This window comes from Pelophylax lessonae (assembly GCF_965119305.1).
Source record: "Pelophylax lessonae genome assembly, chromosome: 4".
In the NCBI taxonomy this organism is placed as follows: Eukaryota; Metazoa; Chordata; class Amphibia; order Anura; family Ranidae; genus Pelophylax; species Pelophylax lessonae.
In genome coordinates this window covers 237,253,227-237,279,793 of record NC_138771.1, presented here as the reverse complement: position 1 = coordinate 237,279,793, position 26,567 = coordinate 237,253,227, and the positions used below count along the sequence as shown (strand labels likewise).

Sequence of the window (26,567 nt, the reverse complement as noted above, 5' to 3'; positions counted from 1 at the left end):
CTGCCTGCTGTCATTTACCCCTGGCCGTACTGAAGTTGGTGGTGAAGGTGTTACGCTGTCCGGATGAGGAGGCGGTAGAGGATGAGGAAGCGGAGTAGGAGGAGTTAGGAACAGGAGGCAAACTGAAGCGCCCTGCAATCCTCGGTGTTGGAAGGACATGCGCCAAATTGCTATCCGCCTCAGGCCCATCCGCCACTGCATTTACCCAGTGTGCCGTTAGGGAGATATAACGCCCCTGACCGTGCTTACTGGTCCACGTATCGGTAATTAGGTGGACCTTGGCACAGATGGCGTTGCGCAGTGCACACCTGATTTTTTTTCCCCCACTTGGTTGTGCAGGGAAGGGATGGCTTGCCTGGAAAAGTAGTGGCGGCTGGGCACGACGTACTGTGGGACAGCCACCGACATAAGGTTTTTAAAACTGTGCGTCTCCACCAGACGGAATGACAGCATTTCAAAGGCCAAGAATTTTGAAATGCTGGCATTCAGGGCCAGGGATCGCGGGTGGGTAGGGGGGTACTTCCTCTTCCTCTCAAGTGTTTGGGAGATGGAAAGCTGAACGCTTCCACGGGACATTGTGGAGATGGTTGGTGACCCAGGTGGTGGTGTTGCTGACAAATCCTCTGTTTGCGGGGTGGCAGGTGCCGGTATCACTACAGATGTGGCTGGAGACTGCAGCAGAAGAGGAATCAGGATGAGCCAGAGACGTTTCTTGGTTTTGAAGGTGTCTACTCCACTGCAGCTCGTGCTTTGCACTTAGATGCCTGATCATGCAGGTTGTGCTCAGGTTGAGAAGGTTTATGCCTCGCTTCAGGCTCTGATTGCACAGGGTGCAAACCACTCGTGTCCTGTCATCAGCACATTTTCTAAAGAACTTCCACGCTAGAGAACTCCTTTGAGCTGACTTTGGTGCGCTCGTTCCCTTGCTGCGTTGGGCAGTAGCAGGCGTAGTGTCTAGGGCACGGCCGCTCCGCTTCTGCACCCTGCTCCCTCTTCTGCTGTGCTGGTGGCTCTGTGCGACCACCGCCTCCTCCTCCAAACTACTCAGGTCACCTGCATGACGTTCATTCCATGTGGGGTCGAGGACCTCATCGTCTTCCACATCATCTTCCACCCAGTCTTCACCCCTGCCCTCCTTGTCGGTCTCCACAATGCTGAACGCCGCAGCAGTTGGCACCTGCGTTTCGTCATCATCGGAGACGTGCTGCGATGGTCCTTGCATGTACTCATCTTGAGAAATAAGTGGTTGGGCATCGCTGCACTCAATCTCTTCCACTTCTGGGGCAGGGCTAGGTGGATGGCCCTGGGAAACCCTGCTGACAGAGTCATCAAAAAGAAGAAGAGACTGCTGTATGGCTTGGGGCTCAGACTGCTTGCCTGATTTGCAAGGGGGTGAGGTGAAAGACGGTTGGACATCGGCTGCAGGTGCCAACTCTGATCTTTCTGCAGTAGAATGGGTGGGAGACAATGTGAAGGAACTGGTGTAATGTTCCGGTACCTATGGTACCCTTGTTCCTATATTTCTCCTCTCTTTGCGTCCCATCTTGTATATACAAAGGACGCATACACCTTTAAGACCGGATGACATCACTGCCGAGCGCCGCTATGAGCGGCTATTTCAATCGCCGGTTTGCTCTCACTCATCGCTCGTTCAAACCCACATGTTCATCGCACCTACGCCTGAGAAGTCGGAGCTGCTGACATACCTTCCTTGCTGAACTAAGCCGGAAACCTCGCTGGTGATCCGTATCCCGCTACGGGATCACCCCTCTCCTCTGGACATTGTATTTCCTAACCTATCTAAGTGATAAGTACCCCGCAGGGGATTCTTACTAACCAATCTCCTACTGTCATCTACTGCAATTACCAAGACTATCTGTATCTATCTATTCACTATCATCTGCATAAGACTGTTAGCTCTTGGGACTACCTTGAACTATCCTTGCACTAGGTTACTCTGTCTAAAGTATACTCCATCTGTGTCTTCTTACCATCTGCACTATACTTGACATCAGAACCTATCTGCTTACCATCACCTGCAACTCTCCTATACTACTTCTAGTGCTCACCATACAATAGCCTGTCTCTCATCTATATATCCTCATATACTCTATCCCTTCATTAAACATCTATTAATATATATATAGTATATAACAGGCTGTACACGGTGATGAAGTCCTGAGAGTTGGATATGTTGTTCAACACATTCTCTACAAGGCTACTGAGTGTAATAATTCTGCAGCTGTAAATCCATCCGCAAACAAAAATGCATGAACGTTACAGATTGAAGGAGCCTTTAAAAAAAATATGGATTCAACAGAATTATCCACTCATGTACTACAATTAAAACAACAAGTAGATGCATTGATCCATGCACTTACAGAGGTAAAAAATGACAATCAAAGCTTGAGACAGCAGCTTGGCCGTCTCACACAGCCTCCTGCTGCTCAGCCCCGTGAGCCTAAGATAAACCCTCCTATAGTGTTTTCTGGTGATCGGAGCAAATTCCGTGAATTTAAAAACGCATGTCAATTGTTTTTTTTGTTAAAACCTCTAACCTACACCACTGACCAAATTAAGGTTTGTACCATCATCTCCTATTTAACGGGTGAACCCCGGGCCTGGGCAGATGCTCTCTTTGAAAAGGATGATCCACTCCTTAATTCTTATCCCTTATTTCTAGCACAACTTGCTACTTTATATGAAGCCCCCAACAAGCAGAGTACTGCTGACACCCAGCTACGGGCCCTAAAACAAGGAAGGAGACCTGTTGAAGATTTTGTGGCGAATTTTAAAAGATGGTCCCCTGATTCAGGGTGGAACGACACATCTTTGCGAACGCAGTTTAGACTCGGCCTATCTGAGGCCGTTAAAGACGAGCTCGCCCGAGCGGATTTACCTGGCACTCTAGAGGGACTGATCCAGACCAGTATCAATATTGACAGACGACTACGAGAAAGAAAGGCTGAGAAGATGGGCTCACCATTTTCCAGTCCTTCTCGGATGTTGCCTGCTGACCCTACTCCTATGGAAGTAGGAATGATACGTCCACCTCTGACCCTTTCTGAACGTGCCAGGAGGAAAACCGAACATCTTTGCATGTACTGCGCATCCCCGAATCATCTGGTAAACGACTGTCCTCTTGTCCGCAGAAAAGAGGGTGAGTGTTCAAATGTCTTGCTAGGGGGACTCACAACTTCCTTTCCCAATCCTTATCTTTTTGTTCAATTAACATTGCAGTGGGACCAAACTAGGATCACCACCAAGGCTATGATGACACAGGATCTTGTGGAAACTACATTGACATTTGTTTTGTCTCCCTTAATAAAATACCTATTGTTTCAAAACCCAAACCTGTCTCCGTTAGTTTTATTAACGGTACACCTTTATCCTCTGGTCCTATCACCAGTCAGACACAGGCACTTCTTGTAACTGCTGACGAGTCTCATGTGGAGACCACCACCTTTGATGTATTAACTTCGCCACATTTTCCAATAATTTTGGGACTTCCCTGGTTACACATACATCAACCAATCATCGATTGGAAAACAAGAACGTTAGCCTTCTCTTCTCACTATTGCGAGACGACGTTTAAACTCCCCACACATGATAGTGTCGTGGCATACCTATCTGTAATTCTCTGGATACCTTATTGGCCTATACGGGATACCTTTTTATTCTGAAGAATGCCTTGATTGGCATTCTAGAAATGCTTGACTTAAACAAAACTGTATGAGTTAATTAATCTCATTTCTCTTTATTTCTTTACACATGTCATTGAGCTTGCATAAAGCTAACAATATATATATCAGCTGAAGCTACCCGCAACTACCTGTCATAAGGTTGTCTGGACTGTCTGGACAACTTGACCACCAGAAGCTAACAATATCATCTAAAAACCCCTTCGGAATCTTCTGATGAGCGTCACCGAAGGAAATTCCCTCTATGACAAATAATCACAAATATAAATAATCACAATGCTTGCTATAATTAATTGTTAACCTTAATTGGACAAAAGATGTTAATAACAGCCCATTTCTCGTACGTCAGATTGTAATGACAAACCCATTTCTGAGTATATTTAAACTCCAGCAATTCTGTAATAAAACAGGTCATTTTTGATTCAGCCATCTTGAGTCTTATTCTGATCTCATTATATATATATATATATATATATATATATATATATATATTATCTGATTTGGTATCACTGACTAACAGGTAACAGGTATTTTGTACCTGAGGAAATTCCACAACAATTTGGCGAGCCAGCCAGGAGAGGTGACGTCATCTGCAGACGGAGTGAGACATCTGGACGACACGGGGGACTCTGGAAAGAAAACTGGCCAGGTAAGCCCATTGTTTGCTTACGTTGTATTTCCCAGTCTTCTCAGTCGTCCAGGTAACTCTGTTTATTTTTGACGTAATACCCTCTTAAAGAACCTAAACCCTTAGTCGGTGTATATATTGCTATTAGCATTTGTTACGAAAGGTGAGGTTGGGTCAACCCTTACCACTGTGGGTGTCTTGGACACGCAGGAACGTGACCTCCATTTTAGAATATATATGATTGTTTAGCCTGACATTTTGTATACATCTAGAAGGTTTCTATCTCTATGTTATAGTGTATATGTAAGGATAGAAGTTAGAGGTAATTCCAAGTCACAGAGAACTCGGAAGTTAGAGGTAATTCCAAGTCACAGAGAACTCGGAAGTTAGAGGTAATTCCAAGTCACAGAGAACTCGGAAGTTAGAGGTAATTCCAAGTCACAGAGAACTCGGAAGTTAGAGGTAATTCCAAGTCACAGAGAACTCGGAAGTTAGAGGTAATTCCAAGTCACAGAGAACTCGGAGGTTAGAGGTAATTCCAAGTCACAGAGAACTCGGAAGTTAGAGGTAATTCCAAGTCACAGAGAACTCGGAAGTTAGAGGTAATTCCAAGTCACAGAGAACTCGGAAGTTAGAGGTAATTCCAAGTCACAGAGAACTCGGAAGTTAGAGGTAATTCCAAGTCACAGAGAACTCGGAAGTTAGAGGTAATTCCAAGTCACAGAGAACTCGGAAGTTAGAGGTAATTCCAAGTCACAGAGAACTCGGAGGTTAGAGGTAATTCCAAGTCACAGAGAACTCGGAGGTTAGAGGTAATTCCAAGTCACAGAGAACTCGGAGGTTAGAGGTAATTCCAAGTCACAGAGAACTCGGAAGTTAGAGGTAATTCCAAGTCACAGAGAACTCGGAAGTTAGAGGTAATTCCAAGTCACAGAGAACTCGGAAGTTAGAGGTAATTATTCTATTTTTTGGATAACAGTAAAATGGGAAACTGGGTTTCCGTAGATACCGACCAGGGGTCGATAAAAAAGGTCACAAGGACAATCGCTATAGATTACATGCTTCGAAAGCATGGTGAATGGGCTACACAGCCAATCAAAAAGTTTTGTAGTTGGACAGCTAATAATCCTAGTTGTAGGATAAGACGAGAAGGTACTTTTGATACTAGGATTTGGCAGGTTTTTTGTAAAATGTATGAAAGAGATTTGGCAAGAGAAAACTTAAAATCAGTTGCAGAAATATGGAAGCAGGAGAGTATAAGATTGAATGAGTTAGGATGTGTTGAATTATTTCATGAGAAAACACAGCGAATTTTGTATTCATGGGTAGAAAATGAAGAGGAGCATTGCCCTTTAAACTTTTTGAGAGAGAGATTTATTCCTTCAGCGCCGCTAGCTGAACTCGGCCCTGACCACAGTTTTGCAGCCACTTCCTCTTCTGTACAAAGCAAGCAGCCGTACGCTTCTCTGCCTGTGTCTCAGCATCAAGAGGGGGATACAGGGAGAGAAGCAGGCTCTATGGTCAGTGGACAGTATGAAGGTCTCCTGAAAGATGATTTACTCATACTTTTGCAGGGACGAGGAATCAAGGTTGAAAATAAAGCTAATAAAAGGAAAATTATCAGTCTTTTACAGGCATATGATGATTGCCAGGAAAAGACAGAGGGGGGAGCCACTGCCCTCATTACAGACCCAGTTAAAACTTTCCCAGTTAGAACTCAACAAACTTTTGATAAAGAGGGGGCGGGGTCTGGGAAGGTAATCTGGCATGCCCCCTTCACTCCTTCTGATCTGAAGGCGATCCTGCAGGACATGCCAGACCCCCTAAAAAAACCTTGGGAGTTCGCTAAGCAACTAGATTTTGTTCATACGGCTTATAATGCCTCTTGGGACGATCTTACTTGTATAATAGACAAGAGTTGCAACTCCCTCCAGCAAGCTCAGATGATCAAGGTAGATTGTAAAATACGTAATGAAGACAAGGTTGGATTAATGAATGAAGGGTCTGATCCAAGTTTGTTTCCTGGCACTGAACTTGTACAGAGGGTAAAGACAGAATTACCTAAGAAATATGGTATGAATCCTTGGAGCCAGATGCAGCAGTGCGAGCAAGGACAGAAAGAGGAAGCTCGGGCATTTTTAAAACGTCTGAAAGACATTCTGACAGAGGGAGGTTTAGATTTAACAAATGACGCTGTAAAGAATGCAGTAAGAATGCAGTTCATTAAAGGACTTAGACCTCAATTAAGGAAGACCGTAGAGACTGCCAGGCCAGAGTGTCTAGAGTTGGAAGAGGAAACATTGATCTCTGTTATTTCTGGAGCAGAGAAAAATCTTTTAAAACCAAGAATTATGTATGCAGCAAGGTACTGGGAACAGGGGGAGGACAGAGAGGTAGAAAGAGGCAGGAAAGGGGTCATCTGCTATAATAGTGGAAAGACAGGACATATTGCAAGAAATTGTAAAGCACCCCCCCAGATGTCAAAGAAAACGCTCCCCCGAAGGGTAGATAATGAATAGGGATTGAGCCAACCTGTGTCCGCATATCCAATCAGGGCACTGAGCACTGGATCAGAAGCGCAGATTAACCTGATATTTAAGGAACTGCCATTTGATCCAGGAAGAGTGTTTACTTGCGACACAGGGGCGGCTCGAACTATCATTAGGAAAGGGGAGGTGCCTAAGGAGTTAATCAGCAAGAGAACAGTAGCAGGGGTGGGGCTGGGAGGTACTATCTGTCCACTCCAGGAAACAGAAGAAGTAACCTTACAGATAGGGAAACACACGGAAATAGTCACAAGGTTGTTAGTTTCAGATACAGTGCCAGTTAATTTGCTAGGAGCTGACATTTTGACCGCAATAGGTGCCAACATCAAATATCATGACGGACAGGTTACTGTGACAGGACAAACATCACCTGAAATACTGAACATCATGTTTGCACATGACTACACTGAACAGAATTCCTCACAGATAGATGACAATAATGACAATACACTCCAATTACCAGTGCCTGACAGGTTATGGGCAAAAGATAAATATGATGTAGGATTACTGAATGTGCAACCAGTATTGGTCAAATTGAAACCAGTGGCAGTGCCCCCATGCCTGCCACAGTACCCCTTAAACATATCACAAATGGATGGTATCCGAACGCAGTTGGGCAAACTTGAAGAGGCAGGGGTTGTGGTGGAATTTAGATCAAGGGTAAATACACCATTATTCCCGGTCAAGAAGAAAACAGAAAAAGGGAAGCCCCCTGTGTATCGGATGGTACATGATCTGAGAGCAATCAATCGTGTAATAGAAATTGCTGCTCCGATTGTACCAAACCCGCATACCTTGCTAGGAGAGATACCACCCACAGCAAAATACTTCTCGGTGGTTGATATCTCTAATGCGTTCTTCTCAGTGCCCCTACACCCAGATTGTTGGTACCTGTTCAGTTTCACTGTACTACAAAAGCAGTATACCTGGACTCGTCTTCCTCAAGGCTGTGCCATTTCTCCCTCCGAGTATGGTAACAGACTAAAGGAGGTGCTAGATGAGTGGGCCCCCACAGATGCAGAGACAGCACTAATCCAATATGTGGACGATTTACTTATCTGCGCCCGCAGCTTGGAAACATGTGAAGAAGACACAATCAGTTTGCTCTGCTTCCTGGCCAAAACTAATAACAAGGCCAGCAAGGAAAAACTGCAGTACTGTCAGGAAAGGGTGGTGTTTTTGGGGCACTGTATTTCTCATGGCACCAAACATCTGACAACTGACAGGCTCAAGGTCATCAGAGAATATCCAATCCCCAAAAATGAGAGACAGTTGAGGGCTTTCCTGGGATTAGTGGGCTACTGCAGGGATTGGATATCAAATGCTTCCCAGAAAATGGCCCCCCTATACAAAGCCACAACCAGACAGCCTTTCTCTTTAAATCAAGAAGAGATGGACTGTCTGGATGAACTGAAGGAGAGGTTACAGGTTGCTCCCGCCCTTTCTCTTCCAAACTATGAGAAACCTTTTATGTTATTTTGTCACGAGTTAAATGGACACGCATCCGGGGTTCTCACACAGGAGCATGGGGGCAAACAGAGGCCATTAGCATATGTTTCCTGCCAGTTAGATCCAGTGATAAAAGGATCCCCCAGTTGCGTGCGGGCCGTAGCAGCCTGCAAGGAACTGCTGGATAGAACAACTGATATGGTTTTGGGACACCCCTTAACCATAATGGTCCCACATGCTGTACAGGAAATACTCCATAGGGCACAAACCAGACACATCTCCTCAGCACGAATATCAGTGTATGAATGTGCCCTGTTGAGTAGTGACCATGTCACAATTAAACAATGCAATGTGCTGAATCCTGCTAGCTTACTTTCAATACCAGAGCAGGCTTCAGAGGGGGAGGAGGGAGGGTCTGATACCCCTCATGATTGTTTTGAGCTAATGATGGCAGAATCTGAATCTTTGAGCCCTGCAAAGAAAACTCCCCTCCTAAACCCTGATGAAACTCTCTATATAGATGGATCACGCTTTTATACAAAGGAGGGTAAGCCGGTTACAGGGTATGCAGTAGTAACAACAGACAAAACAAAATATGCAGAAGCATTAAACCCAAAGTTTTCAGCACAAGCAGCTGAACTGATAGCTTTAGCTAAGGCCTGTGAAATATCCAAAGGGCAAAAGGTTAACATATATACTGACAGTCAATATGCACACGGTATTGCCCATGATTATGGCCCTATATGGAAAGCCCGTAACTTCTTAACCTCGGCAGGTAAGCCGATAAAGCATGCAGATTTAATAGAGAGGCTGTTTTTAGCCTTCCAGTGTCCCACCGAAGTGGCCATTCTAAAAACCAAGGCACATAATTCAAAAGAAGACACAGAAGAAGCTGCAGGAAACGCAAGGGCCGACAGGGCAGCGAAGAAGGCTGCACTGGAACAGGTCCCTCTCCGGGTACTGACAGTCACAGAAAAACAACCAACCCCGGTAAGTATGGAAATCTTGATATCATTGCAGAAACAGGCCTCCTCACAAGAACGTGAGAAGTGGCAGGAAAAAGGTGCAACCCAAGATGAAACCGGTTGCTGGAGAATGGAGGAGCATCTCTGTTTGCCTCAGGCTCTATACCCGATGAGGGCAGCCGCAGCTCACGGACCGTGTCATAACTCGAAGACTGTAATGACCACCTTGGTAATGGAACACTGGTTAGCACCAGGATTTCCTGGAGTAGCTGCAAAACATACTGCTTCTTGTCTTACCTGTGCTAGGTACAATGTTGTAAGGGCAGTAAATACCCCACAAAAACACACACCAAAACCAGACTATCCTTTCCAAAGAATTCAAATAGACTACATTGATCTTCCACAGTCAGGTCCTTATGCACATGCCTTGGTCTGCATAGACATTTTTTCAGGATGGCCTGAGGCCTGGCCAGTATCTAGGGGTACAGTACAAACTACAGCAAAAAAACTTTTGTCTGAGATAGTGTGCAGGTATGGAATTCCAGAAACTATAGAAAGTGACAGGGGTACTCACTTTACAGGAAAAGTCTTGCAGGAAATCCTATCTGCACTAAATATTGAGCAAGCATTCCACACTCCATATCATCCACAGAGTAGTGGGAAGGTAGAAAGATTGAATGGTACAATAAAAAATAGACTAAGTAAAATAATGGCAGAAACCGGTAAACCCTGGCCAGAGTGCCTACCCATTGTGTTGTATTCTATTAGGAACACTCCCAAAAGAGGTCTAGGTCTAACACCATATGAGATACTTTTTGGGAGTGCTCCTAAAACAGGTTTATATCTTCCACAACAGTTGCAAGCAATACACTCAGATCTAACAGGATATGTTGCAGCGCTTCAAAAGCAAATGGTAAAAATACATAACCGTGTGTTCTCATCCCTACCAGATCCAAATGAGGATGCTAAAAGCCATAAAGTAAGGCCAGGTGATTGGGTAGTTATCAAGAGACACATCAGAAGGAGTCTCGAGCCTCGATTTGACGGGCCACTAAGAGTGCAATTGGTTACACCAACATCCCTCAAGGTAGAAGGGAAAGATACGTGGATCCACGCCAGTCATTGCAAAAAGGTGGTACAATGATGTTATTCCAATTTCTGATGTGTGTGGGAATGTTGGATATAATGAATGGGCAAGATGATAAGGAGGCTGATCACCAAAGGCCCAATGCACTGTTAAGACTGAAGTACCAAATAGCAAAAAAATCAGGATACCCAGAATGCTGGGTATGTTCAAAGTTACACCCAGAATCCCAGACCATACCGGTACTAGCAAACCCACTCACATTAGAGGATTTAAACCAAACTGAGTTTCCAAAATCCTATAAGAATATTTCCAATGCAGGAAAAGACATGTTTGTTTCCTTAAAGGTCACAGGTCTAATCAAAAACCCCACAGTATGTATAACTTTCTATGGAAACAAAACCGATATAGGAAACGTGGACTGCTCACAAGCACTGATAAACATTGCCTGCCCACAATTATCCATGAGCAGCCCGGAAAATGGAACTTGCATATATTATAAAAATATAGCCCTAAAACATAAAATACAGGCCATATTGAATAAAAATTTAAACATTTCCCCCCTAGCTGAGGCCCTCAAATTCTTGTTATTACGGCAACAAATAGGATATCACGTGGAGGGGCTAGCGAAAACCAACCTCCATCCTTGGGTGGTCACACTGGGGCCAGGAATTTATTATGTGTGTGGAAATAAAGCATACAGTTGGCTCCCTCAGCATGCGATGGGAGTTTGTACCATAGCCTCGCTGATCCCAATGGTGTCCGCCCACCCAGAGGAGGACACCCCTCTAGAGGTCCTACCATATCCCAAATATCTCCTAAAATACAGAAGCAGAGAGAAAAGGGAACTTTTTACCACCTATGACAAGGCATGGTCTTGGTTCCCAACCTGGACAGGTTGGGGAATAGAACTAATGTCCAGATTAAACAATTATTCCACTATCATAGACGAAGTATTAGATCTAACACAGGCAGATATACGCTTATTAGCAGAGGAGCAAAAACAAATCAGACGGGTTACCCTTGAGCAACAAATGACCATAGAATCCCTAACTGCTGCCCTAAATGGTCTCTGTGAACAAACACAACATTATGAATGCTGTACCTGGATTCATAATACATCCAAGGCAATACCAGATTTTTCCGATATCATTGAAAAACATAACGCTAAGGTAGAGGAATTACAGGCCCGAGCTCGCTCCATCAGCCAGGATGGTTGGAATCCGTTCAGGATGATGGGGGAATTTGGGTCATGGTTTGGTTCTATTTTTCAGTGGGTTCAGAGGCTAGGAGTGTTCATGTTGATGCTTATGATAATTTTGATCTCTGGTTACATGTTGTTCAGGATAATTATGTGTGCAACGAAAAGAATTACCAAGGCCAAGACAACCGTCTATTATACCACAGCACAGAATCCAGAAGAAATTGACGAAACTGAGTATATTGTAATGAGACGTATGTCACCTCAACCCCCCATGTATGAGGAAGTACTCTCCGCCTTAGAACCTTGCCAAGACTCGGACACCCCTCACTGAGGTTTGCCCTCTGGGCCAGTGTTCCAAGCGTAAGGGGCTGCTCCCTTGGAGGGATCTAATGAGCGGATAGGTAGTTAGCTAACCTGATCTATAAATTATCAAGAGGGGGAAGATGTCGTGGCATACCTATCTGTAATTCTCTGGATACCTTATTGGCCTATACGGGATACCTTTTTATTCTGAAGAATGCCTTGATTGGCATTCTAGAAATGCTTGACTTAAACAAACTGTATGAGTTAATTAATCTCATTTCTCTTTATTTCTTTACACATGTCATTGAGCTTGCATAAAGCTAAAAATATATATATCAGCTGAAGCTACCCGCAACTACCTGTCATAAGGGGAACTTTGTCTGGACTGTCTGGACAACTTGACCACCAGAAGCTAACAATATCATCTAAAAACCCCTTCGGAATCTTCTGATGAGCGTCACCGAAGGAAATTCCCTCTATGACAAATAATCACAAATATAAATAATCACAATGCTTGCTATAATTAATTGTTAACCTTAATTGGACAAAAGATGTTAATAACAGCCCATTTCTCGTACGTCAGATTGTAATGACAAACCCATTTCTGAGTATATTTAAACTCCAGCAATTCTGTAATAAAACAGGTCATTTTTGATTCAGCCATCTTGAGTCTTATTCTGATCTCATTATATATATATATATATATTATCTGATTTGGTATCACTGACTAACAGGTATTTTGTACCTGAGGAAATTCCACAACAATTGGATCCTGTCTGTACTGCCAGATGACATTATTCCTAAGTGTTATCAAGATTTATCGGAGGTTTTCCTCGAGAAAAACGCTCAAATGTTACCTCCTCACAGGGACTATGATTGTTGTATCGATCTGCTCCCTAATAGCAAGTTGCCTTACGGACATGTATATCCTCTCTCACAGGATGAACTCTCTCACCTTAAAGAGTATCTGGATGAAAACTTGGCAAAAGGATTCATCCGACCTTCTACTTCCTCCACTGCTGCTGGGTTTTTCTTTGTCCGCAATAAGGACTCTAGCCTTAGGCCTATCATTGATTTCAGACAATTAAATGCCATCACAATAAAGGATCGTTATCCTTTACCTCTTATTCCTGAACTTATCGAACAGGTGCGTGGGGCTTCTTTCTTTTCAAAATTGGACCTAAAAGGGGCATACAATTTAATTCCAATCCGTAAAGGGGATGAATGGAAGACGGCATTCAGAACCAGATACGGACTGTTTGAGTACCTTGTAATGCCATTTGGGCTATGTAATGCCCCCGCAGCCTTCCAACATTTTATAAACGAGATATTCCGAGACTTGCTTGATGTTTGTGTGGTAGTATATTTGGACGATATACTTATCTATTCTCATTCCTTACCTGAGCACATAAAACATGTGAGACTTGTGTTGTCAAGACTACTTGCACATAACTTATATGTTAAATCAAAGAAATGTCTCTTTCATAAAGAGGAGGTACTATTCCTAGGATATATTATATCTAAAAGTGGAATCAAAATGGACATGAGCAAAATATCCTGCATTCTGGATTGGCCTGTGCCAACCACTCGCAAAGCATTACAAAGGTTCCTAGGATTCTCTAATTACTATAGGAAATTCATTAAAAACTTCTCTGCGATTGTGAAACCTCTCACACAACTTACAAGCACGAAGAGACCATTTAATTGGTCAAAGGAAGCAAATGGAGCATTCTCTCTGCTGAAATCAAGCTTTACTACTGCCCCCATACTATGCCATCCAGACCCATCCCTTCAATACATCTTGGAGGTAGATGCGTCTAATATGGCAGTAGGAGCAGTTCTCTCACAACGACCAACAAACACCTCACCTCTTCACCCAGTTGCTTTCTTTTCAAAGTCATTAAGTAGCCCCGAGGTGAACTACCCAGTAGGTGAGAAGGAGTTATTAGCCATAAAACTGGCATTAGAGAATTGGAGACATCTACTTGAGGGCACTCAATTGCCAATTCTGATATATACTGATCACAAAAACCTCCAATACCTTCAGACTAATAGAACTCTTTCCCACCGGCAGGTACGGTGGTCGTTATTCTTTCTGAGATTTAATTTTTTAGTAACTTACATGCCCGCAGACAAAAATAAAAAAGCAGATGCACTCTCACGACTAGCCGAGAAAGATTGCACTGAGGTTCCCTCAGTTCCTATAATACCACTTGAACGTATTATCGGAGTCGTTCGCTCACTGAAGGAGGAGATTTTGCACAGCATAGGGTTGGATTCACCTCCACCACAACTAACTACTGACGCAGAAGGCTTCCTCTACTACAACGATAAATTATACATACCCCCTACTATGCGAACCAAGATCTTAGAATTGTCGCATGATGTACCTATGGCAGGACATATGGGTATGACTAAAACTCTCAATCTACTCACTAGGCAATTTTGGTGGCCAGACATGAAGACAACCGTAAAAAAGTTCGTTTCATCTTGTGATATCTGTGCAAGGTCTAAAATTGACAACACGAAACCATCAGGATTACTTTGTAGTTTACCGATACCCCATGTTCCGTGGCAAGTGGTATCCTTGGATTTCATAGTGAAACTACCACCTTCCAAAGGATTCAACACCATCTTGGTATCAGTGGACCATCTGACCAAGATGGCACATTTCACCCCTATCCGAAAACTACCTTCATCCAAACAAACAGCAGAATTACTTGTGAAACATGTCTTTAAGTTACATGGTATTCCAAAAACACTGCTGTCTGACCGTGGTTCACAATTCATCTCAAAATTTTGGCTAGCTCTATGTCAGATACTGCGAATAGAGCGTAACCTTACTTCTGCCTACCACCCTCAGACCAACGGACAGACAGAGAGAGTTAACCAGTGCATTGAACAGTACCTGCGTTGCTATACTTCGTATCTACAGGACGATTGGGCAGATCTCCTCCCACTGGCGGAATTCGCCTATAACAACGCTACTCATAGCACTACTAAGCAAAGTCCGTTTTACCTGAATTATGGGTTTCATCCCACACTCCTTCCTCCACGTATCTTACCATCAAGTAATCCAGTAGCATCTGATTATCTTGCCCAGATAAAGGATTCTCTGGGATTACTCAACAATACAATATCTCATGCTCATAGCCAACAAAAAAAATACTACGACCTCCGTAGGAAACCCTCTCCCCAATATGCCATTGGGGATCTTGTTTGACTTTCTACAAAAAATCTGAGACTAAAGATCCCTAGTAAAAAACTTGGACCTCTATTTCTGGGACCTTTTCCAATAGAGAAGCTTATTGGAAAAGCTGCAGTACAACTCACATTGCCAGTAGACCTCAAGATACATCCTGTCTTCCATGTGTCTCTACTGAAGCCCCATGTTCCTAACCAAGGAATAAGGCCTACTATCTCACCTCCACCTCCTGTACAAGTGGAGGGTGGAGAAGAATTTGAGATAAAAGAAATTTTGGATTCCCGTTTCAATAGAAGAAGACTCCAGTATCTTGTACGATGGAAGAATTATGGGCCCCAAGATGACACCTGGCTGGATACCTCCGATATCCATGCCCCTAGACTGATTCGCAATTTCCACTCGAAATATCCGGAAAAAACAGTTCTAGAGGCCTTCCGGAGCCGGCCTTAAGGGGGGGGTACTGTAATGTTCCGGTACCTATGGTACCCTTGTTCCTATATTTCTCCTCTCTTTGCGTATATACGAGTAGGAGGAGTTGGGAACAGGAGGCAAACTGAAGCGCCCTGCAATCCTCGGCGGTAGAAAGAGATGCGCCAAACAAATTTAAAAAGGTGTATCTCACATGTAGGAGGAGTTCGGAACAGGCATGAGGCAGACTGAAGCACCCTCACGTATCTCACACGTACCGACACAGACTATCACGCAATTTAATTGTTTATACCCAAAGGTTTTGATTAAATAGCGGAATAGGAAATATGATCAAAAAAAGTGTATGTATCTCACACGTACAGAAGCACACTAGGCCCCAATTACTATTGTTTGTACCCCTAAAGGCAGGATGAGGAGTAGGAGGAGTTTGGAACAGGCAGCACCCTCAAATCTTCAGAAGTATGAGATGAACCCCAAAAACTTGGAAAGGTGGATCTCACACGTACCAACACAGACTATCCCGCAATTTAACTGATCCCCAAAGGTTTTGATTAAATAGCGGAATAGAAAATATGATCAAAAAAAGTGTATGTATATCACATGTACACAACCACACTAGGCCCCAATTACTATTGTTTGTACCCCTAAAAGGCTGGATGAGGAGCAGGAGGAGTATGGAACAGGCAGCACCCTCAAATCTTCAGAAGTATGAGATGAACCCCAAAAACTTGGAAAGGTGGATCTCACACGTACCAACACAGACTATCCCGCAATTTAACTGATCCCCAAAGGTTTTGATTAAATAGCGGAATAGAAAATATGATCAAAAAAAGTGTATGTATATCACATGTACACAACCACACTAGGCCCCAATTACTATTGTTTGTACCCCTAAAAGGCTGGATGAGGAGTAGGAGGAGTATGGAACAGGCAGCACCCTCAAATCTTCAGAAGTATGAGATGAACCCCAAAAACTTGGAAAGGTGGATCTCACACGTACCAACACAGACTATCCCACAATTTAATTGATCCCCAAAGGTTTTTATTGAATAGCGGAATATTAAATATGATCAAAAAAAGTGTATGTATCTCACACGTACAGAAGCACACTAGGCCCCAATTACTATTGTTTGTACCCCTAAAGGCAGGATGAGGAGTAGGAGGAGTTTGGAACAGGCAGCACCCTCAAATCTTCAGAAGTATGAGATGAACCCCAAAAACTTGGAAAGGTGGATCTCACACGTACCAACACAGACTATCCCAAAATTTAATTGATCCCCAAAGGTTTTTATTGAATAGCGGAATAGGAAATATGATCAAAAAAAGTGTATGTATCTCACACGTACAGAAGCACACTAGGCCCCAATTACTATTGTTTGTACCCCTAAAGGCAGGATGAGGAGTAGGAGGAGTTTGGAACAGGCAGCACCCTCAAATCTTCAGAAGTATGAGATGAACCCCAAAAACTTGGAAAGGTGGATCTCACACGTACCAACACAGACTATCCCGCAATTTAACTGATCCCCAAAGGTTTTGATTAAATAGCGGAATAGAAAATATGATCAAAAAAAGTGTATGTATATCACACGTACACAACCACACTAGGCCCCAATTACTATTGTTTGTACCCCTAAAAGGCTGGATGAGGAGTAGGAGGAGTATGGAACAGGCAGCACCCTCAAATCTTCAGAAGTATGAGATGAACCCCAAAAACTTGGAAAGGTGGATCTCACACGTACCAACACAGACTATCCCGCAATTTAACTGATCCCCAAAGGTTTTGATTAAATAGCGGAATAGAAAATATGATCAAAAAAAGTGTATGTATATCACATGTACACAACCACACTAGGCCCCAATTACTATTGTTTGTACCCCTAAAAGGCTGGATGAGGAGTAGGAGGAGTATGGAACAGGCAGCACCCTCAAATCTTCAGAAGTATGAGATGAACCCCAAAAACTTGGAAAGGTGGATCTCACACGTACCAACACAGACTATCCCACAATTTAATTGATCCCCAAAGGTTTTTATTGAATAGCGGAATATTAAATATGATCAAAAAAAGTGTATGTATCTCACACGTACAGAAGCACACTAGGCCCCAATTACTATTGTTTGTACCCCTAAAGGCAGGATGAGGAGTAGGAGGAGTTTGGAACAGGCAGCACCCTCAAATCTTCAGAAGTATGAGATGAACCCCAAAAACTTGGAAAGGTGGATCTCACACGTACCAACACAGACTATCCCGCAATTTAACTGATCCCCAAAGGTTTTGATTAAATAGCGGAATAGAAAATATGATCAAAAAAAGTGTATGTATATCACATGTACACAACCACACTAGGCCCCAATTACTATTGTTTGTACCCCTAAAAGGCTGGATGAGGAGTAGGAGGAGTATGGAACAGGCAGCACCCTCAAATCTTCAGAAGTATGAGATGAACCCCAAAAACTTGGAAAGGTGGATCTCACACGTACCAACACAGACTATCCCACAATTTAATTGATCCCCAAAGGTTTTTATTGAATAGCGGAATATTAAATATGATCAAAAAAAGTGTATGTATCTCACACGTACAGAAGCACACTAGGCCCCAATTACTATTGTTTGTACCCCTAAAGGCAGGATGAGGAGTAGGAGGAGTTTGGAACAGGCAGCACCCTCAAATCTTCAGAAGTATGAGATGAACCCCAAAAACTTGGAAAGGTGGATCTCACACGTACCAACACAGACTATCCCAAAATTTAATTGATCCCCAAAGGTTTTTATTGAATAGCGGAATAGGAAATATGATCAAAAAAAGTGTATGTATCTCACACGTACAGAACCACACTAGGCCCCAATTACTATCGTTTGTACCCCTAAAGGCAGGATGAGGAGTAGGAGGAGTTTGGAACAGGCAGCACCCTCAAATCTTCAGAAGTATGAGATGAACCCCAAAAACTTGGAAAGGTGGATCTCACACGTACCAACACAGACTATCCCGCAATTTAACTGATCCCCAAAGGTTTTGATTAAATAGCGGAATAGAAAATATGATCAAAAAAAGTGTATGTATATCACATGTACACAACCACACTAGGCCCCAATTACTATTGTTTGTACCCCTAAAAGGCTGGATGAGGAGTAGGAGGAGTTTGGAACAGGCAGCACCCTCAAATCTTCAGAAGTATGAGATGAACCCCAAAAACCCCAAATATCATTCAGCTCTGCTGCAGGCCACAATTTAATTTTTTTTAACCCAAGGCTGTATATTGAATAGTGGAATAGAAAAAAGTGTATGATTTTTGAAACCACTCAATATTAGCACATGTGAACTGAACACAGCAGTGTATGATCAGTCATTCAGCACAGCACAGCTGAAGGAAAAATGCTGCACACAGTGCCTGATAGAAAAATACTTTTCTCCCTCCTCCTCAGTGGGCAAAAAAGATTGTGTTCACTGCACCCCAAAAAGATTGTGTTCACTGCACCCCAAAAAGATTGGGTTCACTGTACCCCAAAAAGATTGTGTTCACTGCACCCCAAAAAGATTGTGTTCACTGTACCCCAAAAAGATTGTGTTCACTGCACCCCAAAAAGATTGTGTTCACTGCAGCCCACACACAGCAAAATGGATGTGGACCACTGACACCTGCCTATCTCCTATCCCACCCCACACAGCAATATCGATTGTAGTTTGTAGAACACACTGTCTGACCCTAAAAATCAGCAGACTCTGTCCCTAACAGGATTGATAAGATCGTAGATCGGGTGACTGCAAACCCCCCCCCCCCACACAGCAATATCGATTGTAGTTTGTAGAACGCACTGTCTGACCCTAAAAATCAGCAGACTCTGTCCCTAACAGGATTGATAAGATCGTAGATCGGGACTGCAAACCCCCCCCCCCCACACACAGCAATATCGATTGTAGTTTGTAGAACGCACTGTCTGACCCTAAAAATCAGCAGACTCTGTCCCTAACAGGATTGATAAGATCGTAGATCGGGACTGCAAACCCCACCCCACACAGCAATGTCAATTGTAGTTTGTAGAACACACTGACCCTAAAAATCAGCAGACTCTGTCCCTAACAGGATTGATAAGATCGTAGATCAGGACTGCAAACCCCACCCCACACAGCAATGTCGATTGTAGTTTGTAGAACACACTGACCATAAAAATCAGCAGACTCTGTCCCTAACAGGATTGATAAGATCGTAGATCGGGACTGCAAACCCCACCCCACACAGCAATGTTGATTGTAGTTTGTAGAACACACTGACCCTAAAAATCAGCAGACTCTGTCCCTAACAGGATTGATAAGATCGTAGATCGGTACTGCAAACCCCACCCCACACAGCAATGTCGATTGTAGTTTGTAGAACACACTGACCCTAAAAATCAGCAGACTCTGTCCCTAACAGGATTGATAAGATCGTAGATCGGGACTGCAAACCCCACCCCACACAGCAATGTTGATTGTAGTTTGTAAAACGCACTGTCCCTAAAAATCAGCAAACTCTCTCCCTAAAATGCCTACAACTCGCCCTGCCTAACATACTCTGACCTGTCCCTCAATTCTATCCGGACACAAATGGTTTTTGTTTCCTGTCTGTCCCTAATCAGCAGCCAGCACGTTGATGTGTGCTCTCTCCCTGAACTAAACAGCAGAATGACGCCGCAGCGGCGCTGCCTCGAACTTATAAAGACTTGGTCACATGCTTCAGATGGCCAATCACAGCTACTGATACATTTGTAGGCATGGCTGGGATGGTTTAGGCACACCAGTTAAACGCTTGTTGATTGGCTGTTGAAAGCCCGCCATGAAAAGCGCGCCAAAGCATGCAAAACCCGGAAATAAAACGACCGAACACGGATTTTTACCCGAATATACAGTAAAGTGTTCGTGTCCGTGTTCGGGTAACAAAAATCCAATTATTCGGTACGAACACGAATAATACAGTCCGTGTTCGCTCAACCCTAGACTCCAATGTTGTTTATATATTTATTTTTTTACAGTAATAAATAATGCATCTGCTCCTGAGGAAGTGGAACATATTCCACGTCAAGATTTAAGGATGCATTTTCTTTTCGACAATCATGTGTCTGATTTTTTATTATGTAATCTTTGCTAGTTGTTCCAAAATAATGTATTGTTCTATCATAGTTTACAAGTCAGCTCTCATTTTTCATTACTACAATATGTGGTGTGATCCAACTGTACCATCGTATAATGCATTTCATCACTTGCATGTATCATTGCAATCATGTATTCCTTGCTATTTGTTTATGTAAGTTTTAATAAAACCTGCTCTTAATACACTGTAATTATTTATTTTCTATTGTACCATGCTGCAAGTCCGCCTGTGTCTAATAGACAAAAAATGTTTTACGTTCTACTATGGGCCAAGTGTCCTCAAGCACCTGATTCTAAGTCTCAACCTCCCCCTCTTCTTCCTTACAAGTGAAGAAAAGAACCTAGAGTTATGTTCTCTTTGTCAACCACCCCTCCTCCCTTCCCATGATCTCCACAGATACAGAGGACCAAATGACATAAAAATCATCTCATTGACAAACTAAAGGACATTAATGTGCAATGTTTTATTGTTTATAATATCCCTTATCTGTATGGCCTGTATCTGCTAATATGCCCACTGTATGTCTGCAACATGTCCTGTACTGTGTGTTGTGTTTTTTTTTTTTGCACATCTTTCTGAGTTTTATAAATAGTAGAATTTAAAAAAAAGAATGACTGGGAAGGAGCCGCATGGGCAATTATATTCAAGGGCAACTATCATAACAATGAGTGTATTCTGGTCAATTTAATAATGTCATTCAGTATATAAATACTAATGTGTACATTTGTCTATATATCTATCTCTTATAAGAGAGTAATGCAGTCAACAAAATTCTTTAAGATGCTATTTCATTAGATAAAGTTGAACACCCCTATTGTCCAGTGGGGCCTATTGCAACGGCAGTTCTGAAATATGTTCTAGCCAAAACTACAGTGAAATGTTAAATTATGGTTCTGTCTCCAATGACTGGTTTATCTAAGTTTAGCCCAGAGCCTGATAGTAAAAATTCAGGAGGCAGAATTTGGATACTGTAAATGGGGTGTTTGGTGTCTCAGGCCAAGGTAGTGGGACTTTTAGGGCAAGTAATAATATTACTACAAGTAAAAGTAAAAAAATAATATCGGATTTATTCCGTTGTACTTAAAGCATAATAATATATACATACATTCCAATAAGGTGGAGATATGTGTTTTGGGTATAGGCCCAATGTGATAAAGATAGAAAAAGAAAAACGATTCGAGGGAATCTGTGACATATGTGATAGTTTGTGACAAAATTAGGGATAATAATCTCTGTGTTTCCTGTGTAGTCCAGGAAGTAGTAGTTCACAGAGTTTATCCCTCATTCTGACGCGTTTCGGCTTTCTTTAAGCCTTTCTCAAAGATTTTTGTCACCCAGCTGAAATATATAAAATCAATAACATATCTGTTATTGTAAATATTCATGTAGAGAAATACTGGAGTTTTGGTATAGAATATTTGAAGTACATACACTATGGGACCTTGCTTCAATAGACCAATCTCTGTGTCCTCTGAGCCTGCTACAAGGAGTCGTGGGGTACCTCTGTCTGGAAGGATATGTGGGTGTAAGTATTATTTTTTATTTTGGATATTGATAGCCTGAAGTTATTCAATAATTACCATTTACTCACGCATTCAATATAGGTGTTCATATATGGTGGCTTGATGGTAATCCAGCAAAGTCCTGCGTGATCCTTTTCTAAAAAGTCATAATGTATATATATATGTATGTAAGGAGGGTTTTTTCACAATAGTAGTATTTATTTATTTATGCAGAATTTTATATCCGCCTGCACCAACTTACATTTGGTGGATTGCAGGATGGAAGATTCCAATGCCGCGAGTAGATTTGCAGCCTTGCTTCAATATGCCATTCTAAAGGAATTATAAATAATATAATTCCTATTATATACATTGGTGGTCAGTGGTGGGTATTTTATTAAAGGTGACTTTGAAGGCTTATGGATCCATGAGGTCCATTTAAAGACTTACATTTGAGCAGATGTGGTAAGGTATGGTAGGAATTTCTCCACCGCAGCGGTCCGTGTCTCTCCTGTTCCCTCGCTAGGAGGGATGTGAAGGGAGACGCCGGCTCCCCGGCCTTTTAACGCTGCTCGCGCATGCGCAGAAGGCGCCGCACGTATGCAGCTCTTCCTTGTCCGTGACGTAATGGTCCCGTACTGCGCAGGCGCCTGGGTGTTGCGCACGCAGTACGAGCCTGTCGGGCAGGGAAAGCGGCCGCCGACACGGAGTGTGAGACATGGAGTTGTCTGGCCGTGGTCAGAGGCATGATGTTTAGCCCTTCCATGTCACAATTGCCCCTGTCCTCGATAGGGGCAGGGGCTTACCGTGCCGGGAGCAAGCTCATGAGGATCAGGATGTCTGTTTTGAAGCAAAGTATACATTACACAATATACATGCAACAATATATGTAATATTAAATTATTAATTCATGTGTACATAATTTTTGCGTAGATCATAGTTTTAACAGCAGAAAAAAATATAAATAAATAATAAAAGAGCATATCCAAAGGGAAATGATGTTCCCGTGGGGGATGTGTCGGATATGTCCCAAAGTCTGACATACCAGAAAAGATGTTTATATCTGGGATTTGTTTCCAAGATGATTTTAAAGGTATGGTCACTAATTAGTTAAGTGGGGGAAGTTTCTATCACAATTTTACAAATAAATAAATGGGGGGATGGATGGTTTAGAATTGGAATTTTAAAGCTATAAGTTGCTACTTTAAGGACAATCCTCATTTCAGGTATCATATTTAATTTTAGTCCGTTTTCCCAGAGGCAAAGCCTTCAAGGAATGGTCTAAAACTTTCCGTTTCATTTAATCCAGGGTATTTGGTGGCATTCAGACGTCTAATCCATCGCATCTCCATTTGGAGAAGCTTTTTGTTCCAATCGCCTCCGCGCTGTGGTATGTGTATTCTCTCTAAAGCGATGAATGTCACTTTTGGCATTTTATTGTTGTGGATATACTTGGCGTGCCTACCAAGTGGTAAATGGAAATTACATATTTCCATACTTTGTATGTGCTTGTTGATTCTTTTGCCCATTTCCTGTTTGGTTTTGCCAACATAATATGACCCGCATTCGCACCTCATAAGGTACACGACCCCCTTAGTCTTGCAATTTACATAGTGGCGGGGTGTAAATTTCTCACCGTTTGGGAGGATGGTATCTGTGCATTTTTTAATTACTTTGCACTGCGCACAAGTGCCGCAGGGGTATGTGCCCTTATCTCTGCAAGGGTCCTTCCTTTTTTCTTTGAATTCGCTGTGTGTTAGATTTTGTTTAAGGGAGCCGGCCTTTCTATAGGTGACCAACGGGTTGTCTGTCACAAAATGTTTTACCACAGGATCTTCGTTTAGGATTGTCCAGTGCTTTTGAAGAATTTGTTTGATTTTCTGATGTTCGTTTGTAAACCGCAAAATAATGCGGGTTTTTTCCCCTTGTTCCTTATTTGTGTGTGCCTCTTTAGATTTAAAGAGTATTTCTTGCCTCTCTTGCTGTTTGACCTTATTAAAGGCTTTTCTAAGTGTGGTTTTGGAGCATCCTCTTTCCAATAATCTTCCTGTTAGGAGGTTGGCTTCTTTCTGATAGTCATCATCTTTGGTGCAATTCCTCTTTAGCCTTAAAAATTGGCTATACGGAATTGCTTTTTTTAAAGATATTGGGTGGAAACTTGACGCATGTAGGATTGAATTTCCTGCTGTTTCCTTACGATAAAGGGTCGTTTTGATGGTTCCATTGGGTTCTTTTAATATCCACGTGTCTAGAAACGCAATTTTGTTTCTATCATAATTGAGTGTAAAGAACATGTTATAGGTGTTATTGTTCATCGTTTTAAGACACTCCTTAATTAACTTCTCTGGTCCTGACCAGATAATGAAGATGTCGTCCAGAAATCGCTGCCACAGTAATATATTGTTTACAAAGATGTTATTTTTTTCTTCTGCCAGGAATTCCGTTTCCCAGGCTCCTAGAAAAATGTTCGCATACGATGGAGCACATTTTTTTACTTTTACTTGTAGTAATATTATTACTTGCCCTAAAAGTCCCACTACCTTGGCCTGAGACACCAAACACCCCATTTTCTTGTTCAAAATAGGGACGAGGCAAAACCTACTCTTACTATCTAGAGAAAAAAACCCCCACCCCCTCGTTGAATTTGGATACTGTAGTTACCAAGAACTGCTCCTTCAAGTTTTAACTTAGAGGGTTTGCACCAAGTGAGCACAGACAGGATAGTGCACATACCACAAACAATTCTCCAAGTCTTTTACTGGTACCTTGTACAATTACAATATGTCTGGCCAGGGCTGCTGGATCTAAAGGCATATTCTGTCCATATGAACATACAGAGCTTTCCCAAAGATATTTGTGGTAAACCTGAGGTTCTGGTTTACAGTAAAAGTAAGGAGGTACTATTATCCCTTCAGGTAATAAAGCCCCAGAAAGATTTTCAAGAAAAGGAAACAGTTGGCATTAGAAATTGTAGGTTGTGGCAAGATTTCTCTCTTCCCATCCCCTATCCCAAACATGCTTGTAGAAGTTTCTTGGTCTTGCACAGGTGACTAGTTAGGATTAGTTAGGTAATAGTGAATATTATTGGTTCAATATTATTAATAAATAAATGATCACAGCCAAATTGAATTCTCAAAACATGATTAGCTAGATGTACCCAATTACCTCAAAATAAACACTAAGTAAAGGCAGTTGAACATTTAGGGAGAGCTAAACAGTGTATATTTTGAGAATTAGATTTCTCTATGTATTTAGAATTATGTGGCGAGAAGCATAAAGAAGTTTATTTAAATTGGCTTGTAGGAAAGGGCAAACAATGACCAAGGCTTGTTTATACATGCTTATGGTTGACTTAGATCACATTGCCCATTAACTTCATCCATCATTAGTGTCAAACTGGATCGTAGTGTAGGGATTCCGTTTTTACTATTGCATTATCAGCAAGGGAATTCAAAACAACAGTGGAGGACACCAGCAATGCATAACATGGCGGTAGAAGTGATTGATTGCTAGGAATGAGTACTTAAGAAAGCACAAGACTGCTGAAATAATTTGAAGAAAAATAAATTTGACTAAGGGAAAGAAATTATTTTGAGCTAGTGTGGGTATAAGTTCTGTGTGTTTTGCATATTAGAAATTGTGACAAACAAAGCAGGAAAAAGCATGAAAAAGAAAATAATTCCATATTTTTTTTAAGTGCATTCACAATAGATAAGTGTTGGTCAGTGTATTACCTGTTTTGTCACATCTCAATGCTGCTATAAAAAAGTGTCAACATTTTGCTATCAGAGTTCCTGGGATTCAATGCTCCTGCGTAACGTGAGAAGAGTGTTAAAGGTATATCTAGGGACAGTTAGCTGTCTGCATATTAGTCCAGGAGCCAGAGAAGTGGCAATTTATACTGCAAGCTATACTTTAGTAATATTGTTTTCATGTTTTTTACGCCAAATTCTGACTCTACCATATGAATGTTGCAACTGAAACTGAGACTTATCAGACCAGGCAACGTTTTTTTAATCTTCCATTGTCCAACTTTGGTGAGCCTGTGTGGATTATAGCCTCAATTTCCTGTTCTTAGCTGACAGGAGTGGCGTCCAGTGTGGTCTTCTGCTGCTTTTACCCATCTGCTTCCAGGTTTGATGTGTTGTGCATTCAGAGATAGGATTCTGCATACCTTGGTTGTAACAAGTGGTTATTTGAGTTACAGTTACCTTTCTATCATCTTGAACCAGTCATCCCATTCTCTTCTGACCACAACAAGGCATTTTCATCCAAACTACTGCCACTCACTGGATATTTTTTCTTTTTCGGACAATTTTCGATAAAAACTAGACATGGTCGTGAATGAAAATCCCAGTAGATCAGCAGTTTTTTAAATACCAGCCCATCTGGCACTATCAACCATGCCATGTTTAAAGTCACTTAA

At 42.2% G+C, this 26,567-nt stretch overlaps 1 protein-coding gene across 1 annotated transcript in view; it reads right to left on the bottom strand.

Annotated features, from left to right (window-relative positions):
• Positions 1–26,567, bottom strand: part of IMMP2L (inner mitochondrial membrane peptidase subunit 2) — a gene marked incomplete at its 3' end in the record, with an annotated part of 1,518,208 nt that overhangs the window by 460,241 nt on the left and 1,031,400 nt on the right. The gene's annotated exons all lie outside the window — the stretch shown is intronic.